We start from the raw sequence: 11,864 nt of genomic DNA, 5'->3' as shown, positions 1-11,864 counted from the left end.
ACCTTCGGCGACCGTCTCCTTTTGCCTATTCCCTTTTGCCACCTTCCTGGGAGCATTTTTCTCCCGGCCCTGCTGCCGGGACGCTGGCCGAGAGGTGCCAGGGGCGGTCGGCGCGCTGCGGCGCCGGCACCAGCCTGGGCAGCGCCGCGTTATCCTGGCTCTCGGGGGACACACGGAGCCGCGGGTCGCTCAGCAGCCCGGAGGACTTGCAGCCGGGCGGCCAGGCGAGGAGGCGGCTGCCCGGCCCGGGCTCCGGGGAGCGCAGTGGCAGCACCTGCCGGAGGGAGACGCGGAAAGCAATCGCCGGGATCGCCGCAAAACGATGAACTGGCCAGCAGCCTCCTTGCCGGCGCGGCGTGGCCCCGCGACCCTCACCGTGGCGCCGGAGCCGCCGTGCCCTCGCCCCTCCGGGTTTCCGGGGGGTGACAGCACCATGCTGCGCCGGCCCGAGGGAGAGGAGACCGGCGGGTCGGGGAGGGAGGAAAGAGGAGCTGGAAAGGGCGATGTCTCCGGCTTTCCTTTCGGGGCAGGCTGCGAGCTCGGCGGTCCGGACGGGCGGGGGGAGCGGGCACCTCCCCGGCGCGGCTCCGCTCGGCAGCGCCGCGGCCGCTTCTTCCCGCGGGCGGAGTTTGCCCCGGCTGCCTTATATTTAGCAGCCGATGGTGCCAATTACTCAGTTTTCCACTCGGCTAAATCCTGCAGAAGGTACAGGTGGTTTTTGCTTCGTTTGCGGGTGTGCGTGCGAGAAAGGGCCGTGGCGAAAGGGAAACCGGCGCCAGCTCTTTTCCGCTAATACTCTCCATCTATGCAATTATATTTGGTGGCACGTCGGGTGTTTGCTCTTTCATGTGGATGTTGCCACTATGTAAAGGAACAGCGGGATTTCATGCCTCATTGCCCTACCGGGACATCCTTTTCATGGCCGTGTTTGCAGAGTTACTAAAAGCTCCGCGGCTGCTTAGACAAAACAGAAGGGAGCACCCGCGGGAAAGGCAAAGGCAGCTCCCGGGGACTTGGGACACATTCCCCACAATGGCCCCTTTGATGGTATCGGGGGGGGGGGGGAAGAACCCCGCAAAAGCAAAACAAATCAAAACCACCAAAAAACCCGAACCAAAAAAGTATCGGGACCTTTCAGGAGAAATGGAATAGCAGGAGCAGCTTGCGGCGCCTGACTGCAATTTGAAGCAAAAGTGCTTTAGAAATCTGGGAGCCGAGTCAGCAGATTTACTGCTCGGCGTGGGGTTTTCTATATTAAAAAATAAATAATAAAAAATAGAAAAACTTCCCTTCGTTGTCTGTGCTGTAAGGACACGGGGGGACCTGAGAGGGCCGAGCCCGCTATCGCCGCCGCCCGGGACCCTCGGGCCGGGAGCGGCCGGGAAACGCTGCCCCGCCGCAGAAATCGCCTTTCAGCGGGTGGCGAGATTTGGTAGGTCTGAACTGAAGTCCACGTTACCTCGCCTGGGCTGCAGCTGCTCTGCAGCTGCTCTAGATGCGCCTGAAAACGCTTCCGAAACGGGGCAACAGGCTCGAGCGTGGGTTTTTGAATCCCCGCTGAAATATTTTAATGATCCGGGGATATCGGTGCGTTTCCGAGCTGTCTCGGGGTTTTGCACAGAAATCTTTAATGTCACGCGTCGGTGCCGCTAGATTTGTAATTTCTGCTCGCTCTGGAAATAGTTCCTGCTGCCTTACGATATTTTTTTTTTTCCTCAGGGCACAAGTCTCCCGTGCTTTTCTCCTACAGAAACCTGAGCTATCCTATGTTTACCTCCACGAGTAGAGCTTATGTCAGCGTTGTTGGTCGTGGAACCGGCTACTAAATCCTCCTGGCAGCCTTACTGAAGTCCCTGCTCTGTGAGGCTCCTAGTGTTAGCAGGCAATTACCCAGATTATTATTTTTTTTTTTTTTTTTAAGAGCTACCTGCTCCTTGGGGGAGGTATTACGGGCTTTCCCGGGACGCAGCTAGGAAGACAGGCCCTTGCACCCCCGCCTAGGTTCCTTGCTCGCCCGCCGTGGCAGGTGCACTGCGGCAGCCGGGGCTCCGCGGGAGCTCCACGGTCCCCCACGGGCAGGGCCAGCACCGCGACCCCCCGGGCAGGGGCTGCGGCGGGCCCTCCGCGCCCGCGGAGCCGCCGTCGCGGAGTGAAGCCTCTTGTTTTGCTTAGGTCCCTGGTGGAAATACATCCTATTACTCGTGTGTCTCTTTCTCCAGTGGCCCCGTAAAGCGTGGCTCCCCAGATTTGCTGCAGTGGGATTACCCACTCTGCTATCAGCAAGCACCGTTGACAGGCATGCATTTGAAGCCCAGAGAAATGCATCTTTCTCCGCTCCCCAGTACATTTCCCTCCAAAGGGAGAAAGCCGGACCGACTCCCCGCGCCCCGCCGGCGCTCCCTGCCTCCCGCCTGGAAGCCGCGGGGCCCCGGGGCATCCCCCGCCCTCGCCCACCGCCTCAGGGAGAGAGCTGGGCGGAGACGCTGTCTCCCTGGAGCCCCCCGAATAGCTTTTTCCCCAGGAAAGGCAGCCCCCGGCCAGCGGGCAGCGGCTCCGTGGGAAGCTCCCCGGCCCGGAGACACCCTGTCCCGCCGCCGCGGCCGGCCGGGGTGCGGCGTGAGGAGAGTAGGCAGCTCCCTCTCCTTCCTTCCCTCGGTTTGTTTTTGGGTTTTTTTTTTTTTTTTTTTTTTCCTTTTGAAAAACGTGGTGCGAATAAAAGCTCGGTGTGGCTCCGGGGCCTGGAGGCGGCGGTGGGACGCGCCCCCCGTGGGTCACACGGGGCCAGAGCCGGGCGGGCGGACGGCGCCGGCGGCGCCCCCCGCGAGTGGCTGAACCGTGGGGGCGTTTCGAGAATTGGCTTGCGAAAGAAGGAAAGCGGGACATTTCTCGCTACATCTGTAAAGCCGGCTCACGTAGAGAAGCAACGCTCGTCTGCGCCCCCCGTCCCCGAAAATAAATCTGCCATTTCCCCGAGATTTCGGGATTGTCCCTTTTACGTAGCTGTGAGACGTTTAAGCTTAAATAGTTAGGAGTTTTAAAGAACATTTTAAAAATGCAGTTTTACACAGCAGCTCTCTTCAAGGGGCCTCAAGATTGCCCCTAGTTTCTTTACTGGACACAGAAGGTACTCAAACTTTTAGTCTTAGAGCTGTTTTTTAGACTTTACCCTCTCCTTACACAAACGTTTGTATCCCCATTCCTTTACCCGGTAAGCAGCCTCATAGGGATAACTGTTCTATCACTTTTAAGTTACTTTCTCCTATTAGGAAGTTCTAAGAACAGTAGAGAAAGACAAGACGTATCCATGGACTACGAACAATGCTGCTGTATTATTTTTTTTTCTTGATGGACTCATCATTAACTGTCAGGAAAAGCTGAAAAATGAGAGATTTTTTTTTTTCCTCTGATACAATTGTAACTAAAAGGTTAAGATGATTTCTGGCTAAATTCTTAGCCAAAGCGAGTTGGACACAAAGCTGAAGGAAATAATACTCAAAAAAGGTGGAGAGACCTTAAAATACGTGGCTTTGCCTAGACACTGGCTGCACACGGGTGAAATCAGATGTGTGTCATTCCACACATTTTTGTATCGTGGAGAAATATTTGACTATTAGCTGGGCTGGAGGACTTTTGCCAATGGGCCAAAGTAGAGGCTGATCCATAGGTGTTTGCTGCGGTACTACAATAACCACATAGATAGTGATAGAATTGCACTGCCCTGAGGTGGATGTGATCACGCCAGTAGATCACTTCAGCTTACTTCAGTTTTGTGAAGTATTAAAAAAAAATTGTACAGAGACTTGCTGTAAAAAACAACAATTTCAAGCTGCATATGATTTAAAAAAAGTAGGCAGGAAGGAAGATGCAGTGTGTATTTGTAGATTTTTCTCAGTGACATCTTTTAATGTTTATCATTGAGTTACACCTCAGCGAATCTGATCTTGGTGAAGTAGTGAAGTTGACTATCATGTTTTTAGGCTGACCATGAAAACATGATTCCGCATCCCCTGTGATGTGTCACACTACTTCCCTGCTTTTGGTGCCTACAGAGGTCAATGAATGCACCCTCCTGGGTCGAGTGGTTCCTCCTGGCCCCTGATCAATAGGTGCTGCGTGTTTGTCCAGTCCTCCCATTAAATGCATGAAATGCTCTCCCTGAGAGCTGTCACTACTTCCTAGGTGACAGGGAAAGACAAGAATACCTCCTCTGGCTCCCACAGAATCAAGGACTCAGGGCTGTGCCTTCTGGTGATAAGAAGGATGGTTGAGCAGTGGCCCAAGGAAGGGCTGCTGGAGAGGACAAACCCTGCAGTTGAAGAGCCTCATCCTTAACTCCTTGCAACTTGGCAATCTTCCTGTGTGAGCTCAGGCACTCAGGACAATTCATTAAATTAACAAAAGGTGTAAATTAAAAGTGCCTGTGAACTGTACTGAACCTCAATTTGCATGCTCTCATTCACAACAGAACTCGCTGCAATTTGATTTAAATTAATTCACTTTCAGAATAAAATAACTGAATAGAGTAAAAGCAGCTTTAGTTTTGAATGGGTGTCTACATAGAATTGTTTGTGGTTTAACTAATCCACTTTAAAAATTAACTCTATTAATTTTCCTCAGCATTTCCATCTAGCCTAGCTTGCTTTGTCTCTCTATTTTAGTCCCCTATCAGTAAAATGGAAATAGTAATCGCCTGCTAATATTTTAAAGTCATTGTGTTGAAGGTCTTGGTAACTGCAGCATTTTGCCTGATACTTAGCGTCACATGTTCTGCAAAAGCCAGGTCTTGATTTTCTGCACATGTGCAAAATTTCTTGCCTGGTAGTATTTTATGAGGACTGTACCCAGCTGTACATGACCACAGGAGACATGCAGCAGTGGAGAATTAGGGCCTCATTGTGCATTTTAAACTTTCCCTGAACATCTCCTTGGCTTTGGCTCTGTGTTTTCTTCAAAGACTATGGGCCAAGATTTAAGAACTCTCTAACTTTAGTCATCTTAATGAACGGCTTCAATGGTGTTAATGGGAACTAGGGCACTTTCTTTATTAATGGAAATCAGGCCACTTAATGACCTCACAAAACTATACAGAGCCTAGTCTCACGGTTTTCTGCACAACACGAATTATGAACTTTAATCTGTTTTAGAGGTAGCTCTATTAAAGTCCATAGAACTGTAGCAAGAATAAAATTATCCTATTATAATGGAAATAGAGCATTTACTTGTAAAAATGAGCACATAAGCACAGCTTTCTTGTTGAAACTAATTTCTGTTTAAATAAATTTTCACAACGGTGAAGCATGGTTTGACTAGCTCATGTTGCTAGTAACTGTGACAAGGCTAGATAAATACATCCTGTGTTGAAAGTGGGGAACTTCTTGAATTTTTTTTAATCAAAACTTGGTGGGTTTTGGACTAAAGGAATTCTTTCTTTTTTAGTTCCTCTTCATAGTCAGCTTTCTTCAGCATTTTCCTTTCTTTCTTGAATGTTTTCACTCCAAATGGGACTTCTTTTGTACTTTTTGGTTGCCAAAACTGGACAACTGTCATTATTTGAATTTTGTTGTCAGTTGTTCCTTTATAATAAAAAAAAACAAGATGCTTTCCAGAGAGTTCCAAAGGAACCAATTTTCAGGGAGTGCTAAGGATACAGCAGTGGCGTTAGCTGAGATTTCTTTATGAGAGAAAATAGTGTATCATCTTCAGGCTTCAAACCTAGCTGTTAATAATAAAGCACATCACCTATGCTCTAAAAATACTCCTGTACATAGACTATGCGTATAATAAAAATAAGCAATCTCAGATATTCTGGCTAGATCCATGGTATTTTAATGAACTTCCTCAGTAACAGTACTTGTTGGCACCTAGAAGTGACCGTGAAACTACAGATCCCATAAAGCTAGGCAAGTAAAAGGACACGCTAAACATCTAACAAGAAATTATGATCTCTGGAAAAAGAAAATTATTAATGAAAACACCTTCCAAATCTCTGCAATAAAACACTTAGGGTCAAAATGAATACTGAACTGGTAAAATTTGTACCCAAATTAAGCAGGCATAAATCCATTGAAAAGCCAGAGTCTTCCACCACAGAAGAGTTTGGATCAGGATCTTAAACCAAAGAAAGAAACTGGTTTTCCCCAAACTGAAAGTTTTAAATACTGCCATGAATGTGTGCCCATGCAGAGGACAGTTACTATAAACTGCAGAAAGTTCCCTTTTGTCAATCACTCTCATTTTCCAAGGAAGAGAAATTGCCTCTGTCTTGGTTGTGCTCAGTCTTGTGTCTTACGGCTGCCTCTGCTTAAACAAGTTATTTCTGTGATTCTTTAGTTAATGTGACGTTTGATCCCGCTGAGCTTAATCAGGAAAACCTGTGTTGACTGAATTTGACTTTTGCTTCAATAAAGAAATTGAAGAGCTCTCTGTAGGAGCTGGGCCTAATTCCAATTTTCTTCTCACTTCTGAAATAAAAGGATACAGTCAAGGTATTTTTGATTTATGGTGATAAACATTTTTCTCTCCTTCAAAATGTTACATTACTTTGGTAGTATTTTAGTTTAACATCTTTTCGATTAATTTTATTTAATGTGTCTTTTTTGTTTATACACGGTTGAAAATAAATATGTCCTATTATAGGAGAAAGAGATTAGGCTTTCTCTTTGAGAGGAAAGCTCTGCAGCTCTGAGGACATGTCAGACTAATTGGCAGTGACTTAAGAAGCGTTCACTGTTCTTTGTGGTACAAGAGATGAAAAAATCTGTGCAGACTGAAGGCTTTCCAAAACGCTTTCTTTTGCTTGGTAAGTTGTTTTCTTGTGTTTTATTTTTTATGGCAGATGTTAACCAAAGAACATTTACAATTACTGTGAGAGAGCACTTTGCTTTTGGTGCTTGCTGGCTCTGCGTGCGTGTTGGTGCTTACCTTTGCAAGGAGCAGAGGTTTCATTTTTGGACCCATGCTTTTCCCGCTTTGGGCTCCATGGCAGGACCCAGGGTGGCCAGCACCGCTTCCTCAGGCCTGCAACTGTTCTGGGGCCACAGCAAATGGACGCTCCCCCTGCCAAAACACCAGGAGGTCCCTGGCTGCTTTTCTCCTGGTGTTAAGGATAAAGCAGGCACTGTTATTTCATGTTTCTTCCCTCCAGCCCCCACCTTAGTCACTGTTGCATTGTTTTTGACCACAGAATGCTTTTTTAATTGAAGATTTTAGCTTCCTTTTCTGACCCAAATCTCAGGTCTCTGAAACTTTCTCTTCTTTCCTGCCATCAATCCTGCTTGGAAAGCAAGCTTGCACTCTGCAAGCCCTCCTCCTTAGCTGCTTTCCCTGCTTCTCATTGTCCCTTTATTTTCTACTGCTCTTCGTGCGGCACGCTCCGGTCTCCACCTTTGCTCCCTTCCTTTTCCCACCTCCACCTCTGGGAACAGCCTGAGCTCGTCTTAGGGACCGCAGCTCACAGAGCTTGATTTCTGGAAGTAACTTTTCCCAAGCCACAGAGGTGGCTTTTACGTGTCATCTTTTTCTGATAGACTCTCCCTCTTCCCACATCCCTCTCCCATCTTTGGCATTCACACAGCCAGCGCTGAACTGCTCTTCTTCCTTCCTAAAGCTCTCGTCTCTGCTTCCTTGGACTTGGCCAAGGGCATCAGTTCTCTCAGTCTTGGCGAGAAGCGCTTATAATGCTGGTGCCTTCTCTGCCCTCTTGTTTGCTTAGATGTGAAGGCTATCTCCAAGTGCAGCTATCAGGTCTCCCTACAAACGCAGAGAATAATCTGACTTTTCTGTTAGATAGACTAAACTTTGTTCAGGCTTCTGCCTGGCTTCCCAAGCACATCTCCTCTCTGCTTCTGAACTGCTAGAAAAGCTGTTCAGTTTGTCCTTCTGGTTAATAGCTCTGGCCACATCACTCCTGTCACTCCCTCTGGCTCACTCATTCCTACTCTGCTGAAATACCGTGCGTTCACCATCCTGGCCCTTCCCCAGCCCTCCCTCACCCCTGCCTTTTCTCTTACCATATTTTCTCCTCCCTTCTTCCACTAGTTTGGTCAAGACAGGCATATCTGCCTTCCCCATTCCTGTGCATGTCAAGAGTCTCCAAAGCATTTTGGTGGATTTTCCAGACATGCGTGGGGCTCCCAAACACAAGGGCTGTGACAGTCGTCTATGTTGTCTGCTGAGACTCCCCATACTGATTTTCCAGGCTCAGCAGATGCTCCCCAGAACAGACTAGCTCCAGTATTTTCCAGGTTATATTACAGTAGCACTGCTAGTATATCTCCTGTATTACTTTTATATTGTTTCTGGGCCTAAGCACAGGTGCTGTAAAACCCAGATGCCCCCAGGGTATGTCCATGTCCCTGAGCTACCAAAATGTTGCCCTCAACCGTGGAGCTCCTGCTGGCTGGGAGCCCCACACTGAGGTATGTTGACATGCATGATTTTTTGTGTGAGGTGACATGTCAGAGCAGCAACGCTTGGACTCCATCATCCATCCACCTCTGTGGGCGATTTGGGTTTCTGCAATCAGAGGGGATTTTTCTTCCCTGATAGGAGAATTCCAAGCTGGAGCAGCAGCCTGCTGGCTCTGTCAGGGAGGAGGGAGGCGAGAGGGATGAGCTCCAGAAACGTCCCTGCTGCTGCCCTTCCTCAGCTGCGGTGGGGAGTGGGGTTTGAGTGGGCACATGGGGCTGGGGAGGGCAAAAGGGGGTAGGACATTTCCTCTGCGGGAACGTGCTGGGCAAAGCTTCCTGCTCTGAGAGGGAGTCTGACAGCAAGGAGAACAAAGGAAGACTGCCTTGCCAGTATTGATTAAGGAGAGGGGATTGTCGCGCAGAGCAAACGTCCTGCTGGAGGCAGTTGCCAAGCACCTGCTTATTTGAAATAGGTTAGTACCCACGCAATGGGTACAGGTCACTCGTATGCCCTGCTTCCAAAGCCAGTTACCCTGCATGGCTCAGGGCACGGTTTCATCTACAGTGAGGCTTTTGCCACGGTTTCAACAAGGCCAGAGCCCTCATGCTCTGTGAGTCCATGGGTTTGCCCAAGTAGTCCATCAGAAGTCTATCAGTCACCTGTGTTATTTTCAAACCAGTATTTTATTTGTTCCATACAGCAAAACATAAAATAGCATAAGTAATACTTATTTAGATTTTCAGGACCGCTCTGCCAAGTACAGTTTCTCTAGAAATCTTAACCTTCTGCTAATTAAAATTATCTCAGATAAAACCCCTGCTATAAAGAGGGAAAGACAGCTAACAGACCGGATGCAGAGGAGATGCCAGCAATGCATTACAGTCCAGAGAGAACTGCTTGAGGGAATGGGTGTTTGGGCCATTGATTTCTTCTGTATTGATCTTAAATGGGAAGTGAGCAGACTACTGGAGAGATGCTAAAGGGAACATGTAAGATTATTTAAAATTTTGAGACCTGCCAATAGCAGTGAGGACATGGGCATGACAGAGAGCAACCCGGAGAGCTCAGGAAACAGCCCAAGGCGTAAGGTGAATTGTGAGAAGCGGGGGTGCGAACAGAGGGGCGCAGAGTATTTCTAACATAGCAAGTCTATAAAGAGGCCAGCATAGTTCAGTTGGGCAAATGGCCGTGGACCTGTGGGGCAGGTTCCAGGGGAGTAAATCCTCACCGTACAGCCAGTCGCTGTGCCGTCAGTGCCGGAAACATTTAGCCCAGTGAAAGCTCAGGAAGAAAGAGGACGGCATGGGTTGCCTTCCGTTGTGTGTTTCACGCTGTTCTCACTTCTTCAAGTCACAGTTTTTTGATTCAGAACATGCCTTGTACAGGGATCAGAGTCAAAACAGGAAATATTTATAGAGGATGCCCGTGTAGAAAGAGAGCAGAGTTTCATTGCTAGGGACAGAGGTAGTACAAAGCATGTGCGTCCACACACCTTTGCCCGCACACCCGCTTCTCGCCTTCCCCGTGGGCGTAGAGAGCATTTGCTTTTACACCACCACCCCTCTCCTTTTTCACATGTGCCTGCAAACGTTCAGAGTCTTTAGCGGGGGAGAATTTAAGCCCTTCAAAAACAATGGAAGAACCTGTTGAGTTAATTTTCAGTGTAGCCAGTTTTGCAGTCTTGGGTTGGCTGGACTTCTGATGTTTTGCTGGGGTTTCATGGTTGCTGGCAAAGTGGCTAGGGAAGTATTTCACAGAGTCATCTAAGGGAGAAAAGAAAACATCCTAACAGAACACATTCCAGCAAATGACTAATTTTTAAAAATACGTTTTGATATTTGCTTATATGACTCTGTATCATACACAAAATTGTAACGGATGAGAAAATGCACCACCGACTTCTCTTTTCCTACGTCCTTAAGTATCTTGTCCAGTAAAGGCTTGTTCAAATATCTCTTGTGAGAGCTATTATAAACCTAAGAGCATAGGGAGTGATAAACACTTGTTCTGAAATAACGGTGTAACTGATCTGCTGCTATTTTATACTTCAGTAGGTTTGCGTAGTCCATGCAATGCCTTATCCAAAGACTTCTGATGTTTTAGTAATAGGAACTTTTTCATTGACTTCTATATGAGCACCACTGCATAGCCTAGTTATTACTTCACTAACCATTAATTAACTAAATTAATAACTAGTGCTTAAAAATCTGTATCTTGTTAATATACAGTAAGTCAGCTTTTTGAATACAGTAGCAATTCATGTTGAAATATATTCCTTGTATTTTTTAACAGTTTCAGTGCTCTTCCTAGACTCAAAATACCCAGACTTAGTGGCTCCCCCATAAAAAATAAAATTGTTCAAATGGCAAAGCTGCAAAACTCCAGTTCAAAGGGTGAATGTTTTGCAAAGTGTTCCAGAAATAATAAATGTAAATTTTTCTGTGACCACTTGGTGTCATCTAGTCAGAGCTAGTTAGTTAGCTTCTTGTTCTAGACTTGGTTTTAGTGTTAAAAAAATCACATTTAATCATGATTATCTGAGACATGGAGGACCAATACTAGCTCTTACTCTCTCTAGCTTCTCAGGGACAGCGTTGCAGACTCTCTGGAAGACCACCAGCGTTAACAGCTGAATATTCCCTCTTAGAAAGGCTGCTTTTGGGGCAGATCTAGGCATGTGACTGAGACTTTTTGCCCTGATTGCAAAGTTATTTTTCTGCCAGTGCTGCTGGAGTGCAGACAAGGTGAGTACATCCTGTTTGCCGTTCCCAAGATCAAGTGCAAGGGTCCAGCGTGCGGCAGGCAGCACTATTAGGTGACACGAGTGGAGCCCTCAGGACCTCCCGTGCAAATCCAGTGTCAGCTCAGGACAGCTCTTCACTCTGCAGCATGAGCCCTCCACCTCTTTGCCAGTCTGCTAGCGAGAGGAAAACACTCAGCCCTCAAATGAGACAAACAACGCCAGGTCTCTGGGGGGAGGCACATTTTTCAAGAATTCCTTGTGAGGTGAAACACTTGGAAGATTTTTTTTTTTCTTTGTAAAGAGCCTCCTCTGTTCTGCTCTCCAGTTGGGCGACCCTGCAGTGAGTTACACCCAGCAAACGGGTAATTGCTTGGAACTTGGAACTGAGGCCTGGAAAATCTTTTTTGTGTTTAAATCTGTACCTAATCAAACATCTACTTACTCTGTGAGGAGCAAGAACATAGAGCAGAGAGGGGGAATATTTCACATCAGCAGAAATGAAAGGCAATGTTTTGATTTGATTGCTTTGCTGCCACTTAAATTCAGTTTACCAGGAGACGGGTTTAGAGAGAGGATGCTTTTGAAAGGGTTTTAATTGTTTCATATATCAGAGTTTGCTGTGGTTTAAATATTTACGGCGATTACCTTTGCTGCTGACAGACTAAGGCATCAAATTGTCTCTGGTGCTGCTTATCACAAAAAGTGTAATACA

This window comes from Grus americana, chromosome 3, assembly GCF_028858705.1.
Source record: "Grus americana isolate bGruAme1 chromosome 3, bGruAme1.mat, whole genome shotgun sequence".
Lineage (NCBI taxonomy): Eukaryota > Metazoa > Chordata > Aves > Gruiformes > Gruidae > Grus > Grus americana.
The sequence above is the reverse complement of the archived record's forward strand: the minus strand, read 5'-3'. Positions refer to the sequence as shown.